General features: G+C 44.4%; 1 protein-coding gene across 3 annotated transcripts in view; it reads left to right on the top strand.

Moving 5' to 3' along the window:
• Positions 1-23,477, top strand: part of Nos1ap (nitric oxide synthase 1 adaptor protein) — a 289,982-nt gene that overhangs the window by 144,408 nt on the left and 122,097 nt on the right. The gene's annotated exons all lie outside the window — the stretch shown is intronic.

Below are 23,477 nucleotides of genomic sequence, written 5' to 3'. Positions count from 1 at the left end.
ATACATTGATCTCCAGTTCCATCCTTTGTCTGGGAAGCTGCATAATTTCATTCTTCTCTATCCACCCCGCCTCCTGCTTTACCTATGTATCTCTTGGTGGACATCCAGGCTGGCTTTGTCTCTTGGCAGACAGTCTGTGGGCATTTCTGTCCTATTGTGGATAGACTGTCTCAGTGGTGCACTGACTGAGAATCCTTTAGGAGTAGACCCAGGAGCTCTGTAGCTGGGTCACATGGTGGTTCTGTTTTAGATTTTTGAGGAAATCACCATACTGATTCCCAATAATGGCTGTACCAGTTTCTGCTCCCATGATCCTTTCCCCTGGGTCCTCTCCATCACTTACTCTTTCTTCACGTGATGACAGTCATTCTGCCTGGGGTGAGACACAATTTCTGTATACTTTTAATTATGTTGACTTTTTGTTTTTAAACTTTGAGACAAGATTCTACCAGTAGACCAGGCTGGTCTAGAACTTCCTGCCTCTTTGCCAAGGGCTGTAAAAGGGTACAACATCACACCATTTTCTGCCATGCATTTATTAGCCATTTATAGACCTTCCTTTGAGAACTATCCATTCAGTTGGTTTGCTTGTTTGCTCGTTGGGTTATTTTCTCTTTAGTATTTATCATTTGTAACTAAACATTCTAGGTATTAATCTACTGCCTGATTTCCAGTTGGCCAAGATTTTCTCTCTTCCTGTGCAGTTGTCCTTGCTCTTCAGAAGCTTTTGATTTCCATGAAATTCCATTGGTCAATTCTTACCATTATGTCTTTTTCCGAATGTCCTTTTCCTGTGTCCTTGCCTACGCCTGTGTCTCAAAGGATTTCCCTTATGTTTTCCTTTAGCTGTTCCAAGGTTTCAGGTCTTTGATCCACTTTTTAATTGATGTCTTTACAGAGCTGGAGATGTGGCTGAAGATATGGCTCTTCTGTGTGCCAGTCTCTAGCGTTCTCACAACTGTTTGTTGAAAAGGCATGGCACCTTGGTCAATATCAGGCGATGGTCACAGTACTGGTGGGCTAGCGTCAAGGTTCCTTCCTGCACTGGTGTGCCTGTCCGTACTGCACTGGTGTGCCTGTCCTTACTGCACTGGTGTCCCTGTCTGTACTGCTCTGGTGTGCCTGTCTGTTTGGGGACCGTGCTCTTTGTTTCTACTGTGGCTTCTGCAGTGGAACTGGGAAGCAGACCCTGTGATTCCCTTCAGCATTGCTCTTTCCACAAGAATTGCTTTGATTACTTGGAGCCTTTGAGTTTTCATATGATTTCCAGGATTTTTTTTTTTTTTACTTCAGTGAAGAGTGGCATTGGAATTTTGATAGGAATGGCATTGAATCTATCCATCTCATTCCTAATTTCACCATTTCATAACCGTTAGTTTTTTCCGTCTCAGCGTTGGAGATCTTTCCATATTCTCGACCAGTGGTTTCAACCTTCCTAATGCTGCAGCCATTTAATAAAGTGCCTCATGTTGTGGTGACCCCCAACCATAAAATTATTTCATTGCTACTTCATAGCTATAATTTTGATCATGTTATGAATTGTGATGTAAATATCTGACATGTGGGTTATCTGATATTTGACCCCAAAGGAGTGAGACCCACAGGTTGAGAACTGTTGATCTAGAGACCTTTTCAAGGTCTTCAGTGATTTAAAGTTGTTACTATAGAAGTCCTTCTCTTTTTAAAAAAAGTCAAGTGGCATTTTTTTTTTCGTTGTTAGAAAGTTTGCTATTGGTGTAAAACTCTTGATTTGTATATGTTTATTTTGTACTCTACTGCTTTGCTGAAAGTATTTATCTGATCTGTGGGTCTTCTGGTAACGTCTTTAAAACTCTTTTATAGGATTATACTGTTTGAGTAGAAATACTTTGACTTCGTTTTTCTATTTCCATTACTTTTAATCTTGCCTTACTGCTCTAGCTAGGACTTCAAACACTACACTGAATAAGAACAATATCATTCCTGATTTGGGAAGCGTGCTCAGGTTTTCTTGCATTTGGTATAATGTCAGGTGCAGGCGTGTTATGTTGAGCCTTTGTTGTGTTGAAATGTGTCCCTCTGCTCTGTGGTTCTTCAGGGCTTTTACTGTGAAGCAGAGGTGTGATGACCGTACAGTTCCTGTCTCTGAGTCTGGTACTTACTCCCACTATTACATGTATGAGTTTGCTTATATTGGACTATTTTGCATCAAGTGTGAAACTAACTTGTTCATGACATATGGTCTTTTTTTATGTATTGAATTGTTTGTATTTTATCGGGAATTTTTATATTTATGTTACTTAGTGAATTTCATCTGTGGTATGTCTTGTGCTGTTAACTGGTTGTGGTTGTCAGGGATTTTTTTCTGATTGTTTATTGTTCTGTATTTTATTTTCTACTGAATATGATTTGCAGCATATTTTGCTTGTTATGTTGTTGTATATGTTACCCCAGGTCTGTTTTTTCCCATTTTCTGCAGTCACCATTTTCTCCCTTCCCTCATCTACCATCTTCCCACACATGAGCATCACCCTTGCATCAGAAGAGCTAGCGTAAATGCCATGGAAGGGACAGCAGGAACCACCGCTCTCGTTTCACTCCATAAAGCATGTCTGAATGTAAACTAAACCCAGTGTGGTAGGTATACCATGGGAAACACATAGTTACTGTGGGGACATTAACACTAGGGAGGACAAAGTGAGTCATTGAGAGGAAAGAAGAGCTACATTGTAACCGTGTATCTCACCCCCTTAGCAACTTACTTCTCTTCATTGCTAACCATATCTATGGAGTTCAGACTATAACTGGACTTTTCTGTTTTCTTGATAGGACCTTGTGGCATAGTTCAGGCAGCTTGGTACAGACTAGCCCAGGCTAATCTGAATCTTGTCATTTTCCTGCCTCAGCCTGCTGAGTGTTGCATCACGTGTGTTCACCTGAATTGTTTGAAGGGAGTTTTAATATAAATATTAACTAGTAAATGATAATAAACCCCTGAGAAGGGTTAAAGAGAGCTATAAAGTAATATATATGCATATATACATATATATTGTGTATGTGTTATGTGTGTATATGTATTGTGTATATACATATACATACATATACACACACACACACACACTGTGGCACTTTGGGGACATGGGCTTTTAGAATTTGAATCTTGGCAGAGCACAGCAAGTCTGATATGGCTTGTCCTCGAAAAGGCTAGTGTACACACACTGTGATCCTAGCACTGGGGTGGCAGAGCTGGGTGAATCCCAGGGCTCAATGGCCAGCAACCATAGTCAAGTCTGAATCAGTGAGAGATACTGACTCAAAACAAAACCAAACAAAAGTGGGTGGTGCCTGAAGTTGTATTCTGACCTCTATAGCAATGCTCGTATGTGTGTGCGGCACACATACACACAAAGGTTTGCGTTAAACCTCAGAATACATACAGAATTACAAATAGCAGAATGTCAATATTTCAACAACAGAAAACTTCAAGCAGATATTTCCGTGTTGTGCAGAATAAAATGGGAATATACCAACACAGCAACAGGCTTCTGAAGTTTTTCTCTAATGAGACCACAGTGAAATCTGTATGCAGTTCCCGCTCATAGTTCAGACTCCAAGTGGAAGAGTTTCTTCGGGAGTCTGAGTCCTTGGACGTCCATTGTTTGGGGAGGAAAGGGTTTTAAGGTGCAAGGCTATTGCTATTCTGAGCAGGACCCTTGGGGTCTCAGGAAGTCTCACCTCCGGGTTTGTGGGTAAAAGATGGCGCCCTGTTCAGCTCCTGCTGGAAGTTGCTTGTCAATGGCCGACTTGGAATGCCTGGCATTGCCCCTCTCCTTTCGTCCTTGGGGATTAGGGGATTAAAAGGCTGTTATTAGAACTGATTTCTTTCACCTCTTTTATAGAGAGCATTTTATCCTCTCTTTCATAAAAAGTAAAGACGCTTTTGTGTTTTCCTTGGGGAAGCTGAAGATGGGAATGTTGTGATCTTTGATGGGGTGTGCGATGGGGGAGGCTCTGCACACAGCTGCAAGAAGACTTGCTCATTTTTGGCATCGTTTCTCTTGTGCTTTGATTCTGTGCCTCATCCTCTTGCTGGTTTGTCCCCGAAAGGCTGGAAGGACATGAAGCCAATACTGAAACTGAGTGTGCTTTTTGAAAAGGCATTCTATAGTAGTCTATATTGGTCAGGGTTCTCTAGAGTCACAGAACTTATGGGTAGCCTCTATGTAGAGGGAATTTGTTGATGACTTACAGTCTGTAGTCCAATGCCTACCATGATCAGCAGCAGCTGGGAATGGAAGTCCAAGGATCTAGCAGTTGCTCAGTCCCACAAGGCAAGCAGGCGAAGAAGAGTGAGCAAATCATCTTCTGACTGACTAAGACATTGTCCTTGTTCTAAGTGCTTGTCTTGAATTAAATCCTATGATCGTTGTGATAACCCACCATATGTAGTTGCTTCCTCCTAGTACATATGTGGTGAACTAACGCAAAGGAGTCTGATGACTTACTGAAGATCACACAGCCGGTAGGAGGGTGACACACGATTCCAATACTCAATCTGTCTCCAAAGTCTGTGCCCTTAAGAGCTAAGCTGCTCATCACACATCACTTGCCCTCCTCCATCAAGAGTGGCTTCCTGTCTGCTGTTGGAAAGTTGTGAAGCTGAACAACAGCAGTTCTCTTCCTTCAGTGCATGTCAAGGCTTTTGGGAAAGACCACGTGTAGCGGGCCAGAACCCAAGAGAGAGTGTGACAGAGTGACAGTGCCTGGCAAGCACGCTTTGCTCACACAGTAGGCAGCATGGGCAACAAACCTTGAAGAAATGAGTGTTTTTTTTTTTCAGTAGATGTAGTGGGGGTGGGCAACAACATCCAGAACTGGGGAAACTCCAGGTCCAGTGTTCTAGCCATCCATGCATTGGCCCTGTGAACAAGATGGAGTAAAAGGAGCTTGAATAGGAAGCTATGATATACTTACATCTCATGAAGCAAAAACTGTCTGTGCTGAGATGGTAGGAAAAGTCACTTTGTTTTTGATGTGTAGCCCAGGCTGGCCTCAAACTTGTAATCCTCTTGCCTCAGACAAGTTTTCCGATTATAGGCCTTTGGCTCCATATGGGGCTCAAATCCAACTTTTTTTTTTTTTTTTTTTTTTTTGGTATCTGAGTATAGCCCTGTGAAAGCTGTGTTCCAAGAGGTCTTTTTAATAGAATTTTTGTCCTGTGAAGTTAGCAAGATCATTCTGGCATCTTCTCTAAGTGGCCCAAGGCCTCCATTTCCTAAATGCCTTCTAAATGAGGCCTGTCTGTTCCTCTCTCTGAGTCTTGTATCGTTTCATGCCCGACCCCGCCTTTTTAACTCTGCCTCCTTTGCGGGTGCTGCCCCGCTCTCTATCCATTTCCAGTCCAGTCCCAAAGATTCTCTCCCGTCATGGGAAGCGTGGACACTGCTCCCACATGGGTCCAGCCCAGGCACCTCAGGGTATGTTTCAGAGCTCTGTGGAAGGACTGCCTGTCTACAATCTCAGCCCTCAGTCTTGTGCTTAACCACAGTGCAAGTTGAATTTGTAACCATGGTACTTCTGGGGGTCCCACAAGCTGCGTTTTGCCAGTAGCACTGAGGCAAAACTCCACTCCGATTGCAGCGCATCTTTGCCTTGCTTGTGTGCAGTCCTAATTGGCCAATAGTGTGTCTTTTATAATATTCTCAACCCATTCATTTAGATTCTGGTGACACTTCCCGAGGGTTTTTTTCTGGCAGCCCTTACTGTGTATAGGAAGAGATGTAATACAGAGAAGAGCTTTATTTATTTATTATTATTAAACTTTGACTTAATTCTTTTTCTTTTGGTCAGCCATTACAATGCTTAGTTCCTGGTGCCCTGCTTCTGAGACTTCTCATTATAGAAAGGTTGACTCAGTGATCCCGAATTTGAACTTAGTCATTGCCCTACAGCAGCCTCTCCGTCAAGATTTTCTTGTACCATGCAACCATTAACAGAACATGCTGGGACAGCACTTAAGGGTTCCCCAAATTCTCCCTGGGTTTCAGGTTGCGAACCTTGAAGCACAAGTCCCCATGGCCCTTCTGCCACATTCTCCCTGGGCTTCTGTATCTTCAGAGTTACCCACTGTTGCACGTACCTGTAGAGGGGACACTAGGAGTTTCGTCAAGCCTGGACTGTCAAAGGCTCTCTGGTTTGTGTTTCAGGCTCTTTGGAGTGTGGGCAACAGTGCAGAAACATGCCCCATAGGGAGATCAAAGCTTTGATGGCAGACGGATGCAGTCATTGCTTTGCTTAATTAAAATCAGGCTTATGTGCCTGCCAGTGTGATTAGAGGCGAGGGGTAGTTATCCACACATACAGGGTAATGGTGAGCAATTGCTGGCATTCCAGCTTTGGGTCCACAGGGGCCTGGTATGCAGGGAGCACTTGCCTGCCTCACCCACTCATGATGTGAATTTATTCCTGGGCACAACCTCTTCAAACACTGAGAAATCTATGTTTGTGGCCAGATACGATGATGTACCTGTCCTATTTGCTGAGTGGGTGATAGAAATACGGATCCTGAGAGCTGGAAGGGACTGACCGAGTCATCACGCCCCATCCCTGTGAGCGGAGAAGCTAAGGCCACAGATGCTCATTCTCTGTGAGAGTTGGTGAGGAGCAGAGCCAGTTTCCATGTCACTTCTGTCCCAGAGCAGAGTCATGTTTCGAATGTTAAATACAAGTTGGTGATTTAGATTCTCGCTCATCTTCCCCACGGGTGCTAATTAGCCAGCCACGGTCTAAGAAACCCTCTGATTTTGGTGCTGATTTCCTTTATTGGATTCCTTTGTATGTTGAAACTGTATATCAGGCCAATCCAATTTTATTATCTCTGTGTGTGTAATCCCCAGGTTTCTGATGCCAACCAATAGTTCTGAATACCTGCTACGTTCCAGGTCCGGTGTGGAGACTTCCCTTGGTTGTCAGTTTGAGGGTATAATGTTGACTCCATGTAAATGCTTGCCCCCAAAACGTACCTTATCATTTATTTAATGCTAAGGGAATATGTTAGCTGACATATCTTTCACAACTCACCGCTCTGGTTTTTAATGTCAAAGGACACAGGTTGAGAAGTTGTCAAAGGATATCCGGAGAGTCACTGGTAGAAAGCTATCCATTCCTATGTGTTCCATACGATGACACAGAGCTGTGTGTTTCCTTGGTAGTCTCTGAGGAGGCAGAGCTCCTTACCCTGTAGTTGTGTCTCATCTTTTCATTGTCTGTCTTCTAATCTTGCTTCCCTTTATAGAATTACCCCTCTCTTTAAAACAATTACCTACCTACTCTCTCTCTCTCTCTCTCTCTCTCTCTCTCTCTCTCTCTCTCTCTCTCTCTCTGTGTGTGTGTGTGTGTGTGTGTGTGTGTGTGTGGTGTCTTGGGGAGAACACTGGAAGTCAGAGGACACCTTCCATCTTTACCTGGGTCCCAGGGATGAAACTCAGGTTATATGGCTGCTGAACCCCCTATCTTAAGGAGGTCTTTCAGTTTTCCTCTGGCCCAGGCTGGCCTTGAATTGGAATCTTTTTGCCTCAGCCTTCCAATTGCTGGGATTATAGGCTGCCATATTAACTTCTTTGCTTTCTAGAAAACAAAAAACCTCCACAGCCATTGGGGGGTGGAGGGATGCTGTTTCTCTCTTCTGTTTGTTTCCTTTGTACAAAGTGCAATCTATATAAAATGGGACCTGTAACTCAAGACCAGTCTGTAACTTCGAGATTTTTCCACCTGTGTCACAATTCCTGAATAATGTCTTGGAGGCTTATTATTTATTAAAAAATGTCTAGGCCATAAGCTTTGGCTTGTTCCCCAACTAACTCATAACTTATTATTAACCTGTTTATACTATTCTATGTCTTCTATATGGCTAGTTACCTCTCCTCAGTTTCCTATGTCCAACTTCCTCTAAGTCTGGGTGGGGAATCTTTTCCCTCTGACAATATCCCACAGTTCTTTCTCTCCCTGCCAAAGGGTCCCACCTTCTAAGCCTGACTCAGCTTATTGGCCATTGCTTTTTGATTGACAGGTGATGCTTCCACACCATACATAAGAGATTATCGTTACACCAGTCCACTCCCACAGAAATCCTCATATCTGCTGCACCGCAGTTCAGCTCTCCCTGACTTGTGTTCGTCCTTCATGGTCAGGTCTTCATCTAGGTGAATTGCTACTTTCTCAAGAGTCAAGATGATTTCATCTTGATGGTAGCTTGTCCACCAGTCCTGGACAATTCCAGCCCCCACAGAAGGTCATCTTGGAGTCTGGTGAGGGTGATGGCTTAAACGTGGTTGCTCCCCACTCCCTGCTGATGCCAGCTCAGCTTTGCCTTGGAGGACTCTGAAATCTCTCCTTGTGGCAGGAACTCCTGGAGCAAGTGTTTTCAAGAGCTTCAGGCTGAAAGCCAACATCCCTCAGGTTAGATTGATGTTGGGATTTTAATTGGGTAGATTCTCATTAGAGTTGAAGGCTGCAGATTGTGCTGGGGGCGTGTGATGTCTTGTAGCATTGCCTTCTAATGCAGCACTCTCATTAAACCATTTGGCTGTAAAATTGGAGTTTGGAAAGGTAGTGCAACTTCGAGGTTAGAGGTTAGAAGGCTCGTGCTTGGTCTCCAGTCCTCTGCTCGTCAGCTCCTCCTCCTCAGGTGATTGGCCAGCCGCTTTCTGCCATTGCTTTCCTGTGGTACATAGAGGCGTATGCATTGAGGTGAGTTGGGTCTCTTGTAAGCTCAGGGACTGGTTTGTTGAGGGTGCTGCTAGCGTTAGTATTAGTCAGTCTTGCCAGGCTAACTTTCTAAAGAAAGGTTTGTTTAGCTCCGAGTTCTGGAGGTTCCGTGGTGCCGGCACTGGTTCAGTTCTGGTGGAATCCCTTCTCTGCTGTGCCACATCATGATAGACAACAGTGGTGAGAGCCTGTATGGCATGAAGCAAGCAACCACACTGCCAATCAGGAAGTCAGAACAACTGGATGGAGACTGGTCCAGGCTTTGTGATAACCTCTTTGCAAGAACTAACTATCAAAGGGGTCACTCTATAGCCTTACAGGGGCCTCAGTAACTAAATGATCTCCCATTGGGCTTCAGCTCTTTAAGGTTCCCTTGCATCCTACCAACACCACCCTGGGGACTGAGCCTCTAACACATGTGCGTTGGAGGCTCAGTTCGGTTCCATAGTGCTGTTCCATCTAGATCTTAACACCCTGGCGATTCTGGATCAACTTTATTACCAGTGCCTGAAGTGAACATGGAAGATTATCAATTGGCTGGTAAGCCTGGAAATGAAGTCTAAAGAATGAAAGTATCTGTGAGTCTTCTATAACTAAAAGGAATCTTGAGTGGACACAGACCATTCATTTCAACGCTTCCTCCCTGAAAGGGAGACTTGGCAAAGGAGATTACTGCTTGACCATTTTGAAGATCTTAATTTAAGTGCACTCTACAAACAAAGACTATTTTGGTTGCTGTTATGTTTGGTCTTTATTAGAAATAGAAGTCCTTCGTAGAGAACATAAAAGAGATGTGAGTCATTTGCAGTCTCCTTGTCTACCTGTCTATGGGTGTGAAATGAGAGGATCAGGGTACACAGCTGTGGTATGTAGTCAGGCTTATAGCTAGGCTTGGGGTAGGGTAGCTTGGTGGTAGAACCATAGGTATAGTGGGCCAGGCATGAAAGAAGATCACATTTCCCTATGCAGGCTATTGTTTTAAACAACTATTGTTTTTAATGCTTTAAATGGTTGCCTGCTGTGTACTGCAGTCTATCAGTCTAGCAGCTTTGTTTAGCTATACTGTGTTTAGAGCACTGACTCTCAACCTTCCTAAGCCTACGACCCCAGTTCGTCATACTGTGGTGACCTCCAACCCCAAAATTATTTTGTTGCTATTTCATAAGTATAATTTTGCTATTATTATAAAAAAGAATGTAAATATCTGTGTTTTCTGATGGTCTTAGGCAACCCCCTGTGAAAGGGGTCATTTGACCACCCCAAGGGGTCGCCATCCACAGGTTGAGAACCACTGGTCTAGAGTGTGGATTTGAGTGGCAGCACAGAGAGAAGAGGAAGGAGGAGCTATGGGAGCTAGGGACAGTTGTCTCCTCCTCTTGGTGAGGTAGGCCCATGCCAGGATGTGGGGTAAGAAAAGGAATGTAGGATAGATCTCACTCCCGACTGACTGAGTTAACCTTTCTCTGGTGCCTTTGGAAAGGCCACTGTCTGTGATGCCTTATTCATCAGCCCTGGAGGGAACAGAGCCTATGTGTGGTAGAGGGTAGTGATGGAGGTGTGTGGGGGTCTTGGGTTGGGCAAGAGATCTGAAGGTCTAAGAAAGGTAAAGAGGACTTTCTTCTAAAGTGACCTCCATTTAACTTTGTCTCCATTCCTTGTGTGGATCTACCTAATACTTAATAATGTCGCATGCCGGTGCCGCTGTCTATTTTGTTCCACAGAAGACTTCCTGTCTCCCTTTTGGGCTTAGTGCATACTAAAAGCCAAGTGGAAGTTCCTAACCCTGTTTGCATTAGTTAAGTCTGCTATTATAATTGACTAATTATTGTATGGGAATGGCCAGTGAGGGAGCACAGTAGACCCTTCACAGGTCTCGCTCTGTGCTCTAGGCTCTCTTCTAGACACTTCACGCATGCTCTCTTATATCTGCTGCATTTACAAAACCGAGTTGAGGGTTTGGGCTACAACTGGTAAAGGTGAGTGGCTGCAAAAGAAGTTGCCAATTAGTTCATGAATTAGGAATGAGGAAAATAACCATAAAAGCTGGAAGGAAACGCAAAACCATGGAAGATCTTGGTACTCAGATTACTTAGCAAATGCCCTTTAGCTCTTAATTCACTTGAAAGGATCAGAGGCAGAGGCAACATGCTACTTGTGCAAGGAGTATTGTGGAAAGCTATCCCATGGGCCTCCACCTACAGGGAAGACCTCCAAGCTAAATCAACATACAGTGAATAAATGTGTGTTCATGCTTTTGAGTAATGTTTAAGGTATGCACGTATTATTCTCAATGATTCCTTGCTTTAACATCTGTTTTGATTAATGTGCCAGCTTTTGTTGGGCATGATTGTATTGATAAAAAGTCTTTTACTGGAAGATATTCACTGAAGCCAAATCAGGTGTTAGTAGCCCCTTCATGTGGGCTGGTGCCTGTACTGTGACTTTTGGAGACTCATCTCAGGAAGTGCCAATGAAGTAACCACGTGATTGACACATCACACTATCTTAGTACAAGTCTCCTTTTTCCTCCAGCGACTGGGTTGGATCAGCTTTTAACATGTCAAATATTCTTAGAATTCAGTGGACTGTGCCAGCCAATGCTTGAGAGCCCTATTTTGCACATAATGAAAATTTTCTTGTAATAGCTATCTATACCCTTTGGTCACTGTTCACCAAAGGAATTTGTTTGTTTTTCTGACTGTCTGATCCTCTGAAAACAGTAATGGTAAACATGTATGTGTGTTTACATACACTTACACAGGTTATATTCAAGGAAGTAAGTTTTCAGCACATGTGTAGTGAGTGTGTTAAGGGCTGTGTTGAATCTAAGGACCAAGAAAATTCATCATGTGTTCATTAACTCCAGATGGCCTGGGGATGTCCCTGATAGAGTCAGACATCCCTAGCTAAGAGAAATGGGGTGGTGGAAGTCATTGTGATGGTGAGAGCAACAGGTGAGGCTCTCAGTAGAAAGAACAAACCCAGGGGAGGGGGCGACATCTGGAGGAATTCTGCAACTCAATGAGAATAATAATAACTTGGAGAGTGATTTGCTTTCACATTATATTCATTTTTAAAAAGATTTATTTATTTATTTTATGTATATGAGTACACTGTAGCTGTACAGATGGTTGTGAGTCTTCACGTGGTTGCTGGGAATTGAATTTAGGACCTCTGCTCCTCCGGTCAACCCTGCTCTCTCCGGCCCGAAGATTTATTTATTATTATAAATAAGTACACTGTAGCTGTCTTCAGACACACGAGAAAATGGTGTCAGATCTCATTAAGAGTGGTTGTGAGGCACCATGTGGTTGCTGGGATTTGAACTCAGGACCTTCAGAAGAGTAGTCAGTGTCTCTTACCTGCTGAGCCATCTCGCCAGCCCCCACTATATTCATTTGTATCTGTCTGGTTTTATTCTCAAAATAAGTCCAGGAATTAAAAAGGCCTCTGCATTGCTAGCTGACACTTGAGGACATGTATGTAGAGCCAAGGTGAATCACCAAGTTATAGAGAGCCAGAGCTGCAAGCCCACATTCTGGTACCTCTCCAGACAGTGTCACATCCTGCTACCATGTCCACTCTATCTATACACACGCACACGCACACGCGTAGACACACTAACTGAAACCCATGCCATTAGCAGTACAGGTGAGTCTTCTGACTACTTAAGTGTCACTCCTTAGGAAGTTACCTCTACTTTCCATTTCCCAAATGCAGGACCACCCTGATTCAAGTGTATGGTCAGGTCTCCTTCCTGAATCAACGTGCAGTCAAGTCAGTAGATGTGTGCACATATGCTGGGACACTGTGCTTACCTAGAGCATCCTGGGAGTCCCATCTTTTAAGCCTATAAGCAGTGCCTAGGTGCACTATGGAGGTAGGAGGAGTCTCAGGAGTTCAAAGTCACATTTGACTACATAGTGATCTTGAGACCAGCTTGGACTACTGTGGGTCTCCCCACCCTCGTGGATCATCAGATGATCTAGTCCACAAGGGCAAAGAGAGGGGTTCAGAAACTCTGTGAGTACACAGAGGGGATGACCACACTGGGACCGCTCTGCTCATCAGTAGGCAGGTCAGCTTTCCTTAGGGTGACTGAAGGCTTATAAAGTTTTGAGGGCCTGAGGGTAGGGACATCCAGGATGGACAAAGGTCATTGACTGGGGGTTTAGGGGACCTGGAATGCCTCATTAGCACGGGAAAGCATTTCAGGAATCTCAGATGCTGGCTGAACAGGTTTTGTCAGAAGAAAGGAAATTGATCCTATAAACTAATTGAGGCTATGTGACATTCCTCACTAAAGACAAGTGTGGGGGCTTAGAGTACCTCAGACAAGGTCAGAAAAGGAGAAGCTCCAATAAGGAAGGGAGTCCTCCATTATGCATGGAACCCCAGAAGGCTGTCTAGTCAATGGTAGCCTTTGGCCTTAATTAGCAGTTTTTCCACAGACTGTATGAGAGCCTGTCTCAAAAACAAACAAACAAATAAACAGGAAAAAAAAAAAGAATCAAGCAAAACCCCCAAACCACAAAATCTATTTGTTGGATGTCTAATATATACGAAGCTTGCTAGACTTCAGAGATATATATGGTAATAAACAAATTTCCTAACCTCAATTACATGAGGACTTTCACAGCAAACAAACCAGTGGGAAGATTTTTAAATGTGTAGGTCTTTTGACACTCATCTCATCCAAGATGAAGTCTCTGACTGCACCCGTAAATCTGGGCTGAGCTTAGTGACTTGTTTACAGCCAACAAAACACAACTCAATAGGTGGTTTCTGAGGCAAGCTCAGGCCAGAGTGCTACTGCTCACTCTGAGGGATACGAGCTGCTAAGAAACATATTGGCCAGATCCAGATATGCTGGGGAGGCCATGCGCAGGCATGCTGGCGGCAGCTCCAGCTGGGTTTTCAGTTGACAGCCAGCATCATCAGCTAGCTCCTGAGTGAGACATCCTGGACACCCAGCCAGCAGCATACTGTGGCTGTGTGACAACCCCAAGTGCGAACTGCCCAGCCAAGCCTTCTCCTGCACTCCCAGGCCCCAAGTGTGAGCAAAGTAAAATGGAGCTTAGATTCTAGATGCCGAAAATTACAGTCAGGAAGCTGGCATCTTAAAAGAATAGCTCGGATAGAGAGCTCGGTGGTAGAGCACTTGCTTGGCCTAGTTTGCATAGCCCAATATGTATGAGGTCTTAGGAGGTACTGTCAGTAACACATACAGGGGTACATACATGAACTCACACATACACACACACACACACACACACACACACACACACACACACACCATCTCAGCTCTGATTCGAAGAGAGTAACAACTGATGGGACTCAGTAGAGAAATGACTGAAATTTTGAGAGAAGTGCTTGGATCTTCCGGTGTAGCTCTGAGCTTTGAGCACACCTCACCGCTTTTCTTTTCATTGGTCTTTGGGAAGGAGGAGGCAGGAAAAAGCAGAAAAGGAGAATTCTCTAAAGGAGAGGAATTGATTTTTCCAGCTGTTCGAGGCTCAGTACCTCCAACCCCCTGTGCGCTACTGCATATCCACCCACAAAAGCATCAGACAAGGCAGAAACCGGATTAAACAGGATGTTTCCAGTTTTCTCCTGGAGCCCACTGCACTCCATGTGAAAGCTGGTAGTGATTTTTTGCCCTCGATTTGGGCTTGGCATCTCAATGGTTAAACTTTTGCAAAAGTCTGCCTTGGTTTCCTTTCAGAAGGGTCCTGTGCAGGTGACTGTGCCAAGTGCAGGGCTGAGGTAAAGAGTGACAGGTTCATTGTTTGGAGGAGAGGAAGTCATCTCCTCTGAGAAGCAAGTGAGGTGGGAAGCTGAGGGTGGTGGGAATGGATTCCCACTGCAAGAACGCGTCTGCCCAGAGACGGCAGCATTCACTTCTGCAGCCCCTATCTCAATGTTACCTCTGATTTCCCAGAAACACTCAGATGGGAGCCCTCCTTTTCCTGCACAGGAGAGAAACAGGGAAGAAAGAAGCCAGTGGCGAGTGCAATGGCCTCATCTTGTTGTGAGGAGTCAGGAAACCAGTGTGGTCTCCTTTCAGATCCATCTGCCCCAAAGAGCAAAATCTCTTCATCCTCACCAAGAACTGGCCTTCTCCTCCTCTTGCTCTGCCAACTCAGGCAGAAGTCAATGGCTTCCACAGAAGTAGCCATCCTGGGGCAGCTAGGGGGATCCCTTCTGAGAGGCAAGGCAGTCCTGGGGACTGTTTTTTAATGGGTGTTTCTAATTTTCAGTCCTTTTATAAAATGAGTAGTCTTACTTGTCCATATTAGCTGGCTGCTCCTCCTTGCAGGGACCCACAGGGGCCATTTCCCACCTCATTAAACCTGTGAAACAGCTGTTCCAGGGATCATTGAAAGATCTCTTTGCTCTCAGAGAGGGTATGAATGGCAGAAACTTGATCAAGATTCAAGGCTCATACTGACTGGTCTGTAGTGAAGCCTGCCCTTTGACTGAGGACTGTCCCAGTGTCCTGCCAGGAGGCAGCACTCTTCCACTGAGAATTCTGCAGGCCTTTGCACAGACACCATCTCACTGGCATGCTCTCACTTTCCGGTTCGGAACAGCTCTGTGAGGCCTGGAAGGGTCTGCACCTGCTCAGCTGTGATGGTCAAGTTTGTTCCTGAGTTTGTGTTTTAGCTATAGAATGGAGGACAGAGAAAAGCATGATTTGGGGGATTCTCAGGCTGCTAGACTGACACTTGGAGTTAGCGACTTTGCAGGCATTCTCAGAGCTGTCCTGTTGAACGTTTTTGTGAAACCCCTTAAATGTGCAACTTAAGAACACCCTCGTGACTGCTCTAAGAACTTCGTGTATTTTTGAATAAACAGTCACAGGATTGTGCATCTTTGCTACTAGAAGAGGCTTTACAGGTGACTTAAGCCAGTTCCCTGTGATCTACAGGGGAAGAATTGGGTTCTGTTCATTGCAAGGTCACATGGCATATGAGAAGACTATACCTACCTGTTGCTTTGGTTAATTTGCTTAGCTTAGATTGTAGTTCTGTTCTGCTTTGATGGGGCAGAAGATAAAGGTAGGATGAGGGAGGAGAGGAGGCCAGGAGGATGCTTAAGTTTTAATATAAGGTAGGCAATTGCTGTAGACATTTTGTCCTAAGGACTTGTCTCTAAAACACATAAGATTCTTAGAATGCAATAAGAAAATGATTTTTAAAATAGACAAAAGATTGGTGAGATAGGTCAGTCGATAAAGTACTTACTGTGTAAGCAGGAAGACTTGAGCTTGCTCCCCAACACCAGGGTGAAAGTTGACTGTGGCGGTGCATTTTTGCAATCCCAGTGAGGGGAAGATGAAGACAAGAAAAATCTCTGGGGATAACAGACCAGCCAGTGTAGCCTAATTCGTGAGCACCAGGTCTTAGAGACAGGTGGTATCTCAAAAAATGAAGTGAATAGTCCTTGAGGGCCAACATTCAAGGTTAACCTCTAGCCTCCATACAATACACACACACACATGCACCCATTTCCCCCATCCACATGAACATAAACATGCACACACACTGCACATACATACCTGTACAAAGAAAATAATTTTTTTAAGGCAGACAAATGGTTTGGAAAGGCACTTCACCAGAGAAGATACACAGATGACCAATAAACACTTGTAAAGGTGCCTGTAAAAAGAAAAAAAAAAGATTAATGAAGTACTACATGTAACTATGAGATGGCTAATGATTAAAAACCTGACCATATCAGGTGCAGAGGAGACGTGGGGGAGAAGGGACTTTCATGCCCTGCTAGTGGAAATGCACGGTGGAATGGCTACTTCCACAGACAATTTAATAGGCTCTTAAATGTTAAGCATTCACATACCGTAACATCCAGCCATTACCTGAGAGCCATGAAAGCATACTTCTATACAGAGACTCATCTGTGTATGTTCGTGGCACCATTAACAATATCGGACAAGGATGGAAGCAAGCAGCTGCCTTTGACAGTACCTTGAAATCCCACCAACTAGTCAGATTCGGTAGAGAAATGGGTCAGACTGGGACATCTGTTTGGGCCAAATTACCAGCTTGATTTGGGGGGGGGTGTCGGAATGTCATTAAAGTAAATATTTTCTTTGGCAGTAGGATTGACAGTCCTGTTCTCTCAGTCTTCTTGCGGGGCTATTTACTGATGATGGGCTATCATGGACCAAGGTTTGTGTTCTTTCTAAAAACAAAAGTTTTAATAAGAATACATGCATTCCAACCCAACCACTTGCTCCTTTTATTTATACCAGTATAAAATAAACATTTCAAAACTCTTTTGAGACGTTGGTCTGTGTGTCAGTTCCATCCTCGCTCTCCCTTTCTGTGCTGTGTTAGGGCATGTATGGGCAGGAAGGAGCATGCCCGGTTTGTCTTTACTGGAGAGGGAGATTTACCTTCATGGAACACAGAAGCTCTTGAAAGGAATGGCACTCTCTGTAAGGCTAGGCAGAATTGTGGGACTGAGAGCTTTGTCAATCTATAGAAGCCTTCTTGTGGGAATTCTACTTAAAGCTGAATTAGTAAATGAATATCCACTCCCCGGGAGCAAGGACTTTAGCTCTTTCATCATTAGCTCCTTCTGTTTTTTGGGGTTTGTTTTGTTTTGTTTTTTAAGTATAGAATAGAGATCATGCAGGGCATGGGGAGGGGAGCTAAGAGGGTAGTAGAGGCAGAGAAAGGCAGAGAGAGGAAGAGAGTAGAGAAGTAGAGGTGGGCCATGACCATGTGGAGAGAGAGGGGGAAGGGGATGGAGAGGGAGGAGCAGAGGCGGGAGAGAGGCAAGAGTAAGGGCTGCTTCTGTGATTGTCCCTCTGCAACTCCCTTTAATTGCATGGGTGGGGTCCTGCTGTTTACCTGAAGGTTATCAAAAGGAAATGCAAGCTAGGCCTAGAACTCCCAGTGTTTTGAATTGTCCTGGTTCCTGCCTTCCTGGCATCTAGAATTAGTCAATGTCACCAACCCCATTTTGGAAAGACATTGGCTCTTCCCACCTCTTTCTTCCACTGTCCCTTCAATCTGATCCCTTGAGACAGACCCTTCTGATCTGAGAGGATCCCAACAATGCCCAACAGTGTCACTTGAAAGAATAACAAAAATAAGGAACCAGAGGGACTGTAGTGTGTTTTCTTTTCTCTACCTCATCCAGAGGCACTTGAATGATTGCTTTGTCTGGCTCCTGGAGCATCCAGCATGGAGAGCCATTCCTGGAGCAGACCTGGAGTGCCGAAGGTCCCTCCAGACAGCTCTGTGAATGCAGGTGCCATAAGATGAATTTCAAATCATAACAGAGGAGAAAAATCTGAAAGAAGTTTGTTTTGGGGCACGTGTATGTATGTATGTATGTATGTATGTATGTATGTATGCATGCATGCATATGTGGGTTGTGTTGGTTGTGTTCATGGCTGTGTGCACTGAGTGTGTGGATGTGAGAACCCTTATATAATCATGTAGAAGCCAGAAGATAATGTTAGGCATGTTCCTCTATTACTCTTCCTCTCATTGCCTTGAGACAAGGTCTTTCACTGAACCAGAAGCTTGCTGCTTTGGCTAGGTTGTCTGACCGTCAGGCTTTTGGGATCTGCCCGGCTCTCTGCCCCTTAAAGTTAGGGTCATAGGCACGTGTGGTAGAGCTGCTTCTTATATTGGAACTGATGGTTCAAACTCAGGTCTGCATTCTTGCGCAGCACGCACCTTTGCCCACTGAGTCAGCTCCACAGCCCTGGAAGGGCTTTACTTCAGACATGGGTAGCAGCAGTTGAGTTTCTCTTGTGTCCTTATGCTCCAGAGCTCCCACTGCTTTCGTTTTCTGACAGGCCTGTCAGATGCGTTCTCCCAAGGGAAGTGTCCTCTTCCCATCTCATTATCCCAAAGTACCTACACATGATGTAATGTGCAGGGTTGGTATCTACGAATGTCTATAATGCAGATTTGGTGCCTACGCATGTCACCGATAGAGTATTGTAGTATTGATGACCTAGTAGTACTGATAAGAAGGCTATGAACAAATAATCTATATTCTCCACAATTTTAATATCATAGTAATTGGCTAGGTACCATATATTTTCAACTGGAAACCCTATGTGCCTATACTCACACCTAATAACAATCATACACACACACAGACACATCCATATGTACAGACAGACACACTATGAAGTTTAAAAAGGATTTTAAAAACGAATACTTTAGACATAGTATTGTTAGGCAGTAGCAAAAACCATAGGGACTTCTCAAAGTGCTCCTCTTTTCCTGGAAACAGGTTTTTAATGGGGAAGGTATTATGCAAGACAGCTTACCTCAGTTTCCCCATAACCCTGACTCGACATGGGTTATGGTGTGTGCCATGCTTATGTGTCTCATACCTTAATGCTTTTGCTAGAGAATCTTGTTGACAGGGCCAACAGATGGGTGGAGGTCATTCTCATGTGCCGCTTTATTCACCCCAACTCCACCAACACAAATAACAACAAACCATCAACACTCATGTCCAATTCATTTGCTTTGGACATTAGACATTTTGTCACTGATGCCATTGAAGTCTTTGGGGACCTATCTCAATATGTTTCTTTCATTCTGACTTAAATCCAACTCTTCTTGTTTCCTTCTCCATCAAAACACAGTGCCCTCCTTTCCCTTACTGTCAGAGGGTGATGGACAATAAATGGTAGCAATAGTTTCTATGGTAACAACATCTGACTCATCTCCTTGGAAACCTGCATAAAGGCCTTCCATCTCCAGACCAGCTCAGTGCAACTTGGAAGGGCTTTGTTTCCTTGAATGGATCAGCATGGGGGAGCAAGCTTTCCCGGGCTTTGGCCACTACCATTTCCTTTGGCTCCTGATGTGCGTGGCATTTTAGATATAGAGTAGGATTCAACCAGAAGTGGGGGATGGAGCAACCCGGAGTGCTCTTCTTGATCTTGCGTATGGTCAGAATGCACATTCTCTGGTCCAGCACCAGAGTCCCTGCTGACTTAGCCAACAGACATCTCACTCTTTTGGATGCTCATGTGACTCAACCCAGCCTCCCATGGTGACCATCCAGGGATAAGAATAAAGAATATTTCATCAGAACACAGACGAGCCGGACATTTTGGCACGGCCTTGAAGAGAATCCTGAGATCGGGCACTGTGGGACAGCTTGTCAGGGTATTTTTCCTTATAGAGTCCTTCCAATCGGGCAGTTTGTTCCTGAATGGAAGCAGAATGGTTTCCAGCAGCTAAGAGGATTACTCCTCACCATCCACACCAAACAAGAACCATCAACATCACCACTGTATCTTATATTATGCAGACCATTTCTTCATGCATGAGCTCATCTGCTCAACTGTTCAACACATTTTAATTTGAAACCACGGTCCCTTGGAATTTGGGATTCAGTAGTGAGAGGGAAACTGGGCCTGGGTTCTATGCTAAATGAAGGTAGGGATAAGGAAAGTGAATGATAATTAGATACTGCAGATGGTATGAGCATTTTTGACCTATATTTGCTCTCAAGGAAAAGCGACTGTGGTATTTGCATGTATAATGTATATATAATGTCCCCACTGAGTAAGTACCTTCCTTAAAGTAAAGAATGAGGAGCAGTCAGCAAGACCTTTTATATATGAAGCAGGGACTTAGAACTTGAAGATTTCTGCCAAGTTTACACAAACCATTGATAGCCATGGAATGTGACCCTGAGACTTTTGGATGCTGATGCTCACAGAATGGATGGCCTTGAGTCTGTCTGAAAAATAATCAGTCAAATCCTGTATCAAAGAAACACTGATAACCATCTTGGAGAGACAATGTCAGCTGCTATGGAGGCTGGGAAGGAGGTAAAGAAGAAAAGGAACAGAATTGCCAGATTCTGCATCTGGGCGACTGGGATAGTTTGTTCTTCTCATATGGACAGTGAACAATGAGATTACCTTAATGATCTGCTAAGTCCTTCTGGGGTGTGTGTGTGTGTGTGTGTGTGTGTGTGTGTGTGTGTGTGAGAGAGAGAGAGAGAGAGAGAGAGAGAGAGAGAGAGAGAGAACAATTTGGCCAAAGTAGGTCCTTGTAAGTGCCTCTAGACTGAGTCCCCATTAAATGTAATCCCAGTAACTGGAAGCTAGCTTGTTCTGTAACATCAGGCCTGAGCGCTGGAATCTCTCACAAATAGCTTGGTATAATCTTGCTGGTTGTATATTCAAGTGAAGAGATGTGAATATTACCACCTACCCTTATCCTCATGGGATGCTCCTGGGTAGGATTTGGGCTGTAAGAAGGCAATTAGAGAGGAGCAGAGGCGAGGGAGACTGTCAAGCAATGGGGCTGTTAAAGGAAGCAGGGCTTGGAAAACTTGGGCTCCAGAGGAAGAACTGGCCAGTGGACTGTACTGCCACCCTGCTGGGCACAATGAGAAATATGGAGCCTTATGAGCACGTGGGGGTCTTTAGAATTACACGAGAGCTGGATTACTGAGCGGATATAAAGGAAAGGATTCGAGGACTGAGTTCCTTGGTTACAAACTGTACTACTTTATGATATGCTATAGTTCTTTGAACATTACCAGTTTCATTGTAAGGTTAGGTCACTATAAACTGGGAAGAACATGACCTTTTACCAATACACTTTGTGTTGTAGGTGGACTTTTGCCCATAAATAAGCTGAGGCTTAGTAGGCAATACTAGCTTTCCATTGCTGGTCCATTTCAGGGTGGGTGTTCTACAATGCTGTCAAATGGGTCTAGCTCAAGGAATAGTGCAGACTGCACCCAGATCCTTTGGGGCTGTGGGGCTGGGATGGCTAATTGGCATTTGTCTGGCAGATCAAAAGTCCAAGGCCTCAAAGACAGCCTTGAACATCTTCTTTTCAGATGGATTCTGGATGTCCTGGTTAGCTTTGGGTGTTAATTTGACACATCCTGGAGTCATCTGAGAGGACATCCTTAATTGAGAAACTGCTGAGATCAGATCAGCCTGTGAGCATGTCTGTGGGGGATTGTCTTGGTTATGAATCAATGCCGTAGGACCCAGCCCACTATGGACAACACCATGCATAGGCAGATGGTTTGGAACACTATAAGAAAGCTAGCTGAACAAATCAGCAAGCAGTGTCCTCCATGGTTCCTGATGTACTTTGGCTGTGGAGTGCATTCCTTGGTCAGAGGTCATAGCAGTCAGTTCAAGTTCCTGCCTTGACTTTTCTCAATATCAGACTGTGACATGGAGTTGTAAGCTAAAAACAAAACTTTTCTCCCCCAAGTTGCTTTTCAATTAGAGTATTTTATTATACCAATAGACATGAAACTGGGACACTGGGCTTATAGACTGGAGAGGTTGCCCTCTGCATTTTGTTCATTTGCCTTTTCATTTGACACATGGTCTTTCTATGTAGTCCAGGCTGGCCTAGAACTTTCAATCCTCCGGCCTCCATAGTACTGAAGTCACAAGCATGTCCCACCACACCAGTTCTGGAGTTTTCTGTTTCTTCTCCCCTCCTCTCCTCTTTCCTTCCTTTTCCTACCCCCACTTCTCCTTTTCTTTCTTGTGGATGTATATAGTACATATGTATGTATGTGCAGGCCAGAGTCAGCTTCCAGTATTGTTCCTTAGGTGAGCCATCTGCCTTTTTAAAAAAATGTTTTATTTATTTACATTCTATGGGGCTTTACCCCATCTTCCCTCCCTTCCCTTTGAGAGGGTGTACCCCCTTCCTCAACACCTCTCCCCTCCCCCAACACCCCCCTTTCCTGGGCATCAAGTCTCTACAGGACTAGGTGCATCCTCTCTAACTGAGGCCCAAGGTAGTCCTCTGCTACATGTGTGCTGGGGACCGGGATCAGCCTGTATATGATCTCTGGTTAATGGCTTAGTCTCTGGGAGCTCCCAGGGATCCAGGTTAGTTGATACTGTTGGACTTCCTATGGGGTTGCTATCCCCTTCTGCTCCTTCAGTCCTCCCCCCAACTTATCCTTGACTTTATTTTTTAAGGCAGCATCCCTCACTTGGATCTGAGGCTTACTGGTTCAGTGAGGTTGACTGGTCCAGCAGCTCCAGAAATCCTCCTGTCTCTGCCTCTCCAGTGGGAGGATGACAGATGCATACCACCATACCCAATTCTTTTACATGGGTGTTGGGGATTAAACCCAGGTCTTCATACATCCATAGCCAGGCACTTTATTGACTGAACTGTCCCTCTGAGAACTTTCTTTGATGACAATGGCTGTTTCACAGCAAGCCATCAACTGTAGATTTCTCCACTCTCCTGTTCCACACAGGCTTGCCCAAACAGCTAGCTTTCCAGACCGTTTCTCAGGCAGTTTTCTTTTCTCTAACGCAGTGTTTCTCAACCTGCTTGATGCTGCAGCCCTTTAATGCACACAGTTCCTCACATTGAGATAAACCCCCAGCCATAAAATTATTTTTGTTGCTACTTTATGACTGTAAATTTGCTACTGTTGTGAATTGTAATGTAAATATCTGATATGTAGGATATCTGATATATAACCCCTGTGAAAGGGCCAATCAACCCCAAAGGCGTCATGACCCAAGGGTTGAGAACCACTGCATTAGTGGCTTCTTCCAACTGTTTTATACCCAGAGACCTGCAGGGCTTGGGAATGGTATGGGGAACATGGTTCAGATGTGAGTTATTTGCTGATGGAGAGTTCCCCTGTCGGGGCAGGTAAGGAGCTGTTCTGTGTTCAATAGCCATATTCTCTCTAATTTTCTTTCT

The sequence above is a fragment of the Mus caroli genome, chromosome 1, assembly GCF_900094665.2.
Source record: "Mus caroli chromosome 1, CAROLI_EIJ_v1.1, whole genome shotgun sequence".
NCBI classification, from domain to species: domain Eukaryota; kingdom Metazoa; phylum Chordata; class Mammalia; order Rodentia; family Muridae; genus Mus; species Mus caroli.
Note: the sequence above shows the minus strand (reverse complement) of the source record. Positions and strands in the feature narration are given on the sequence as shown.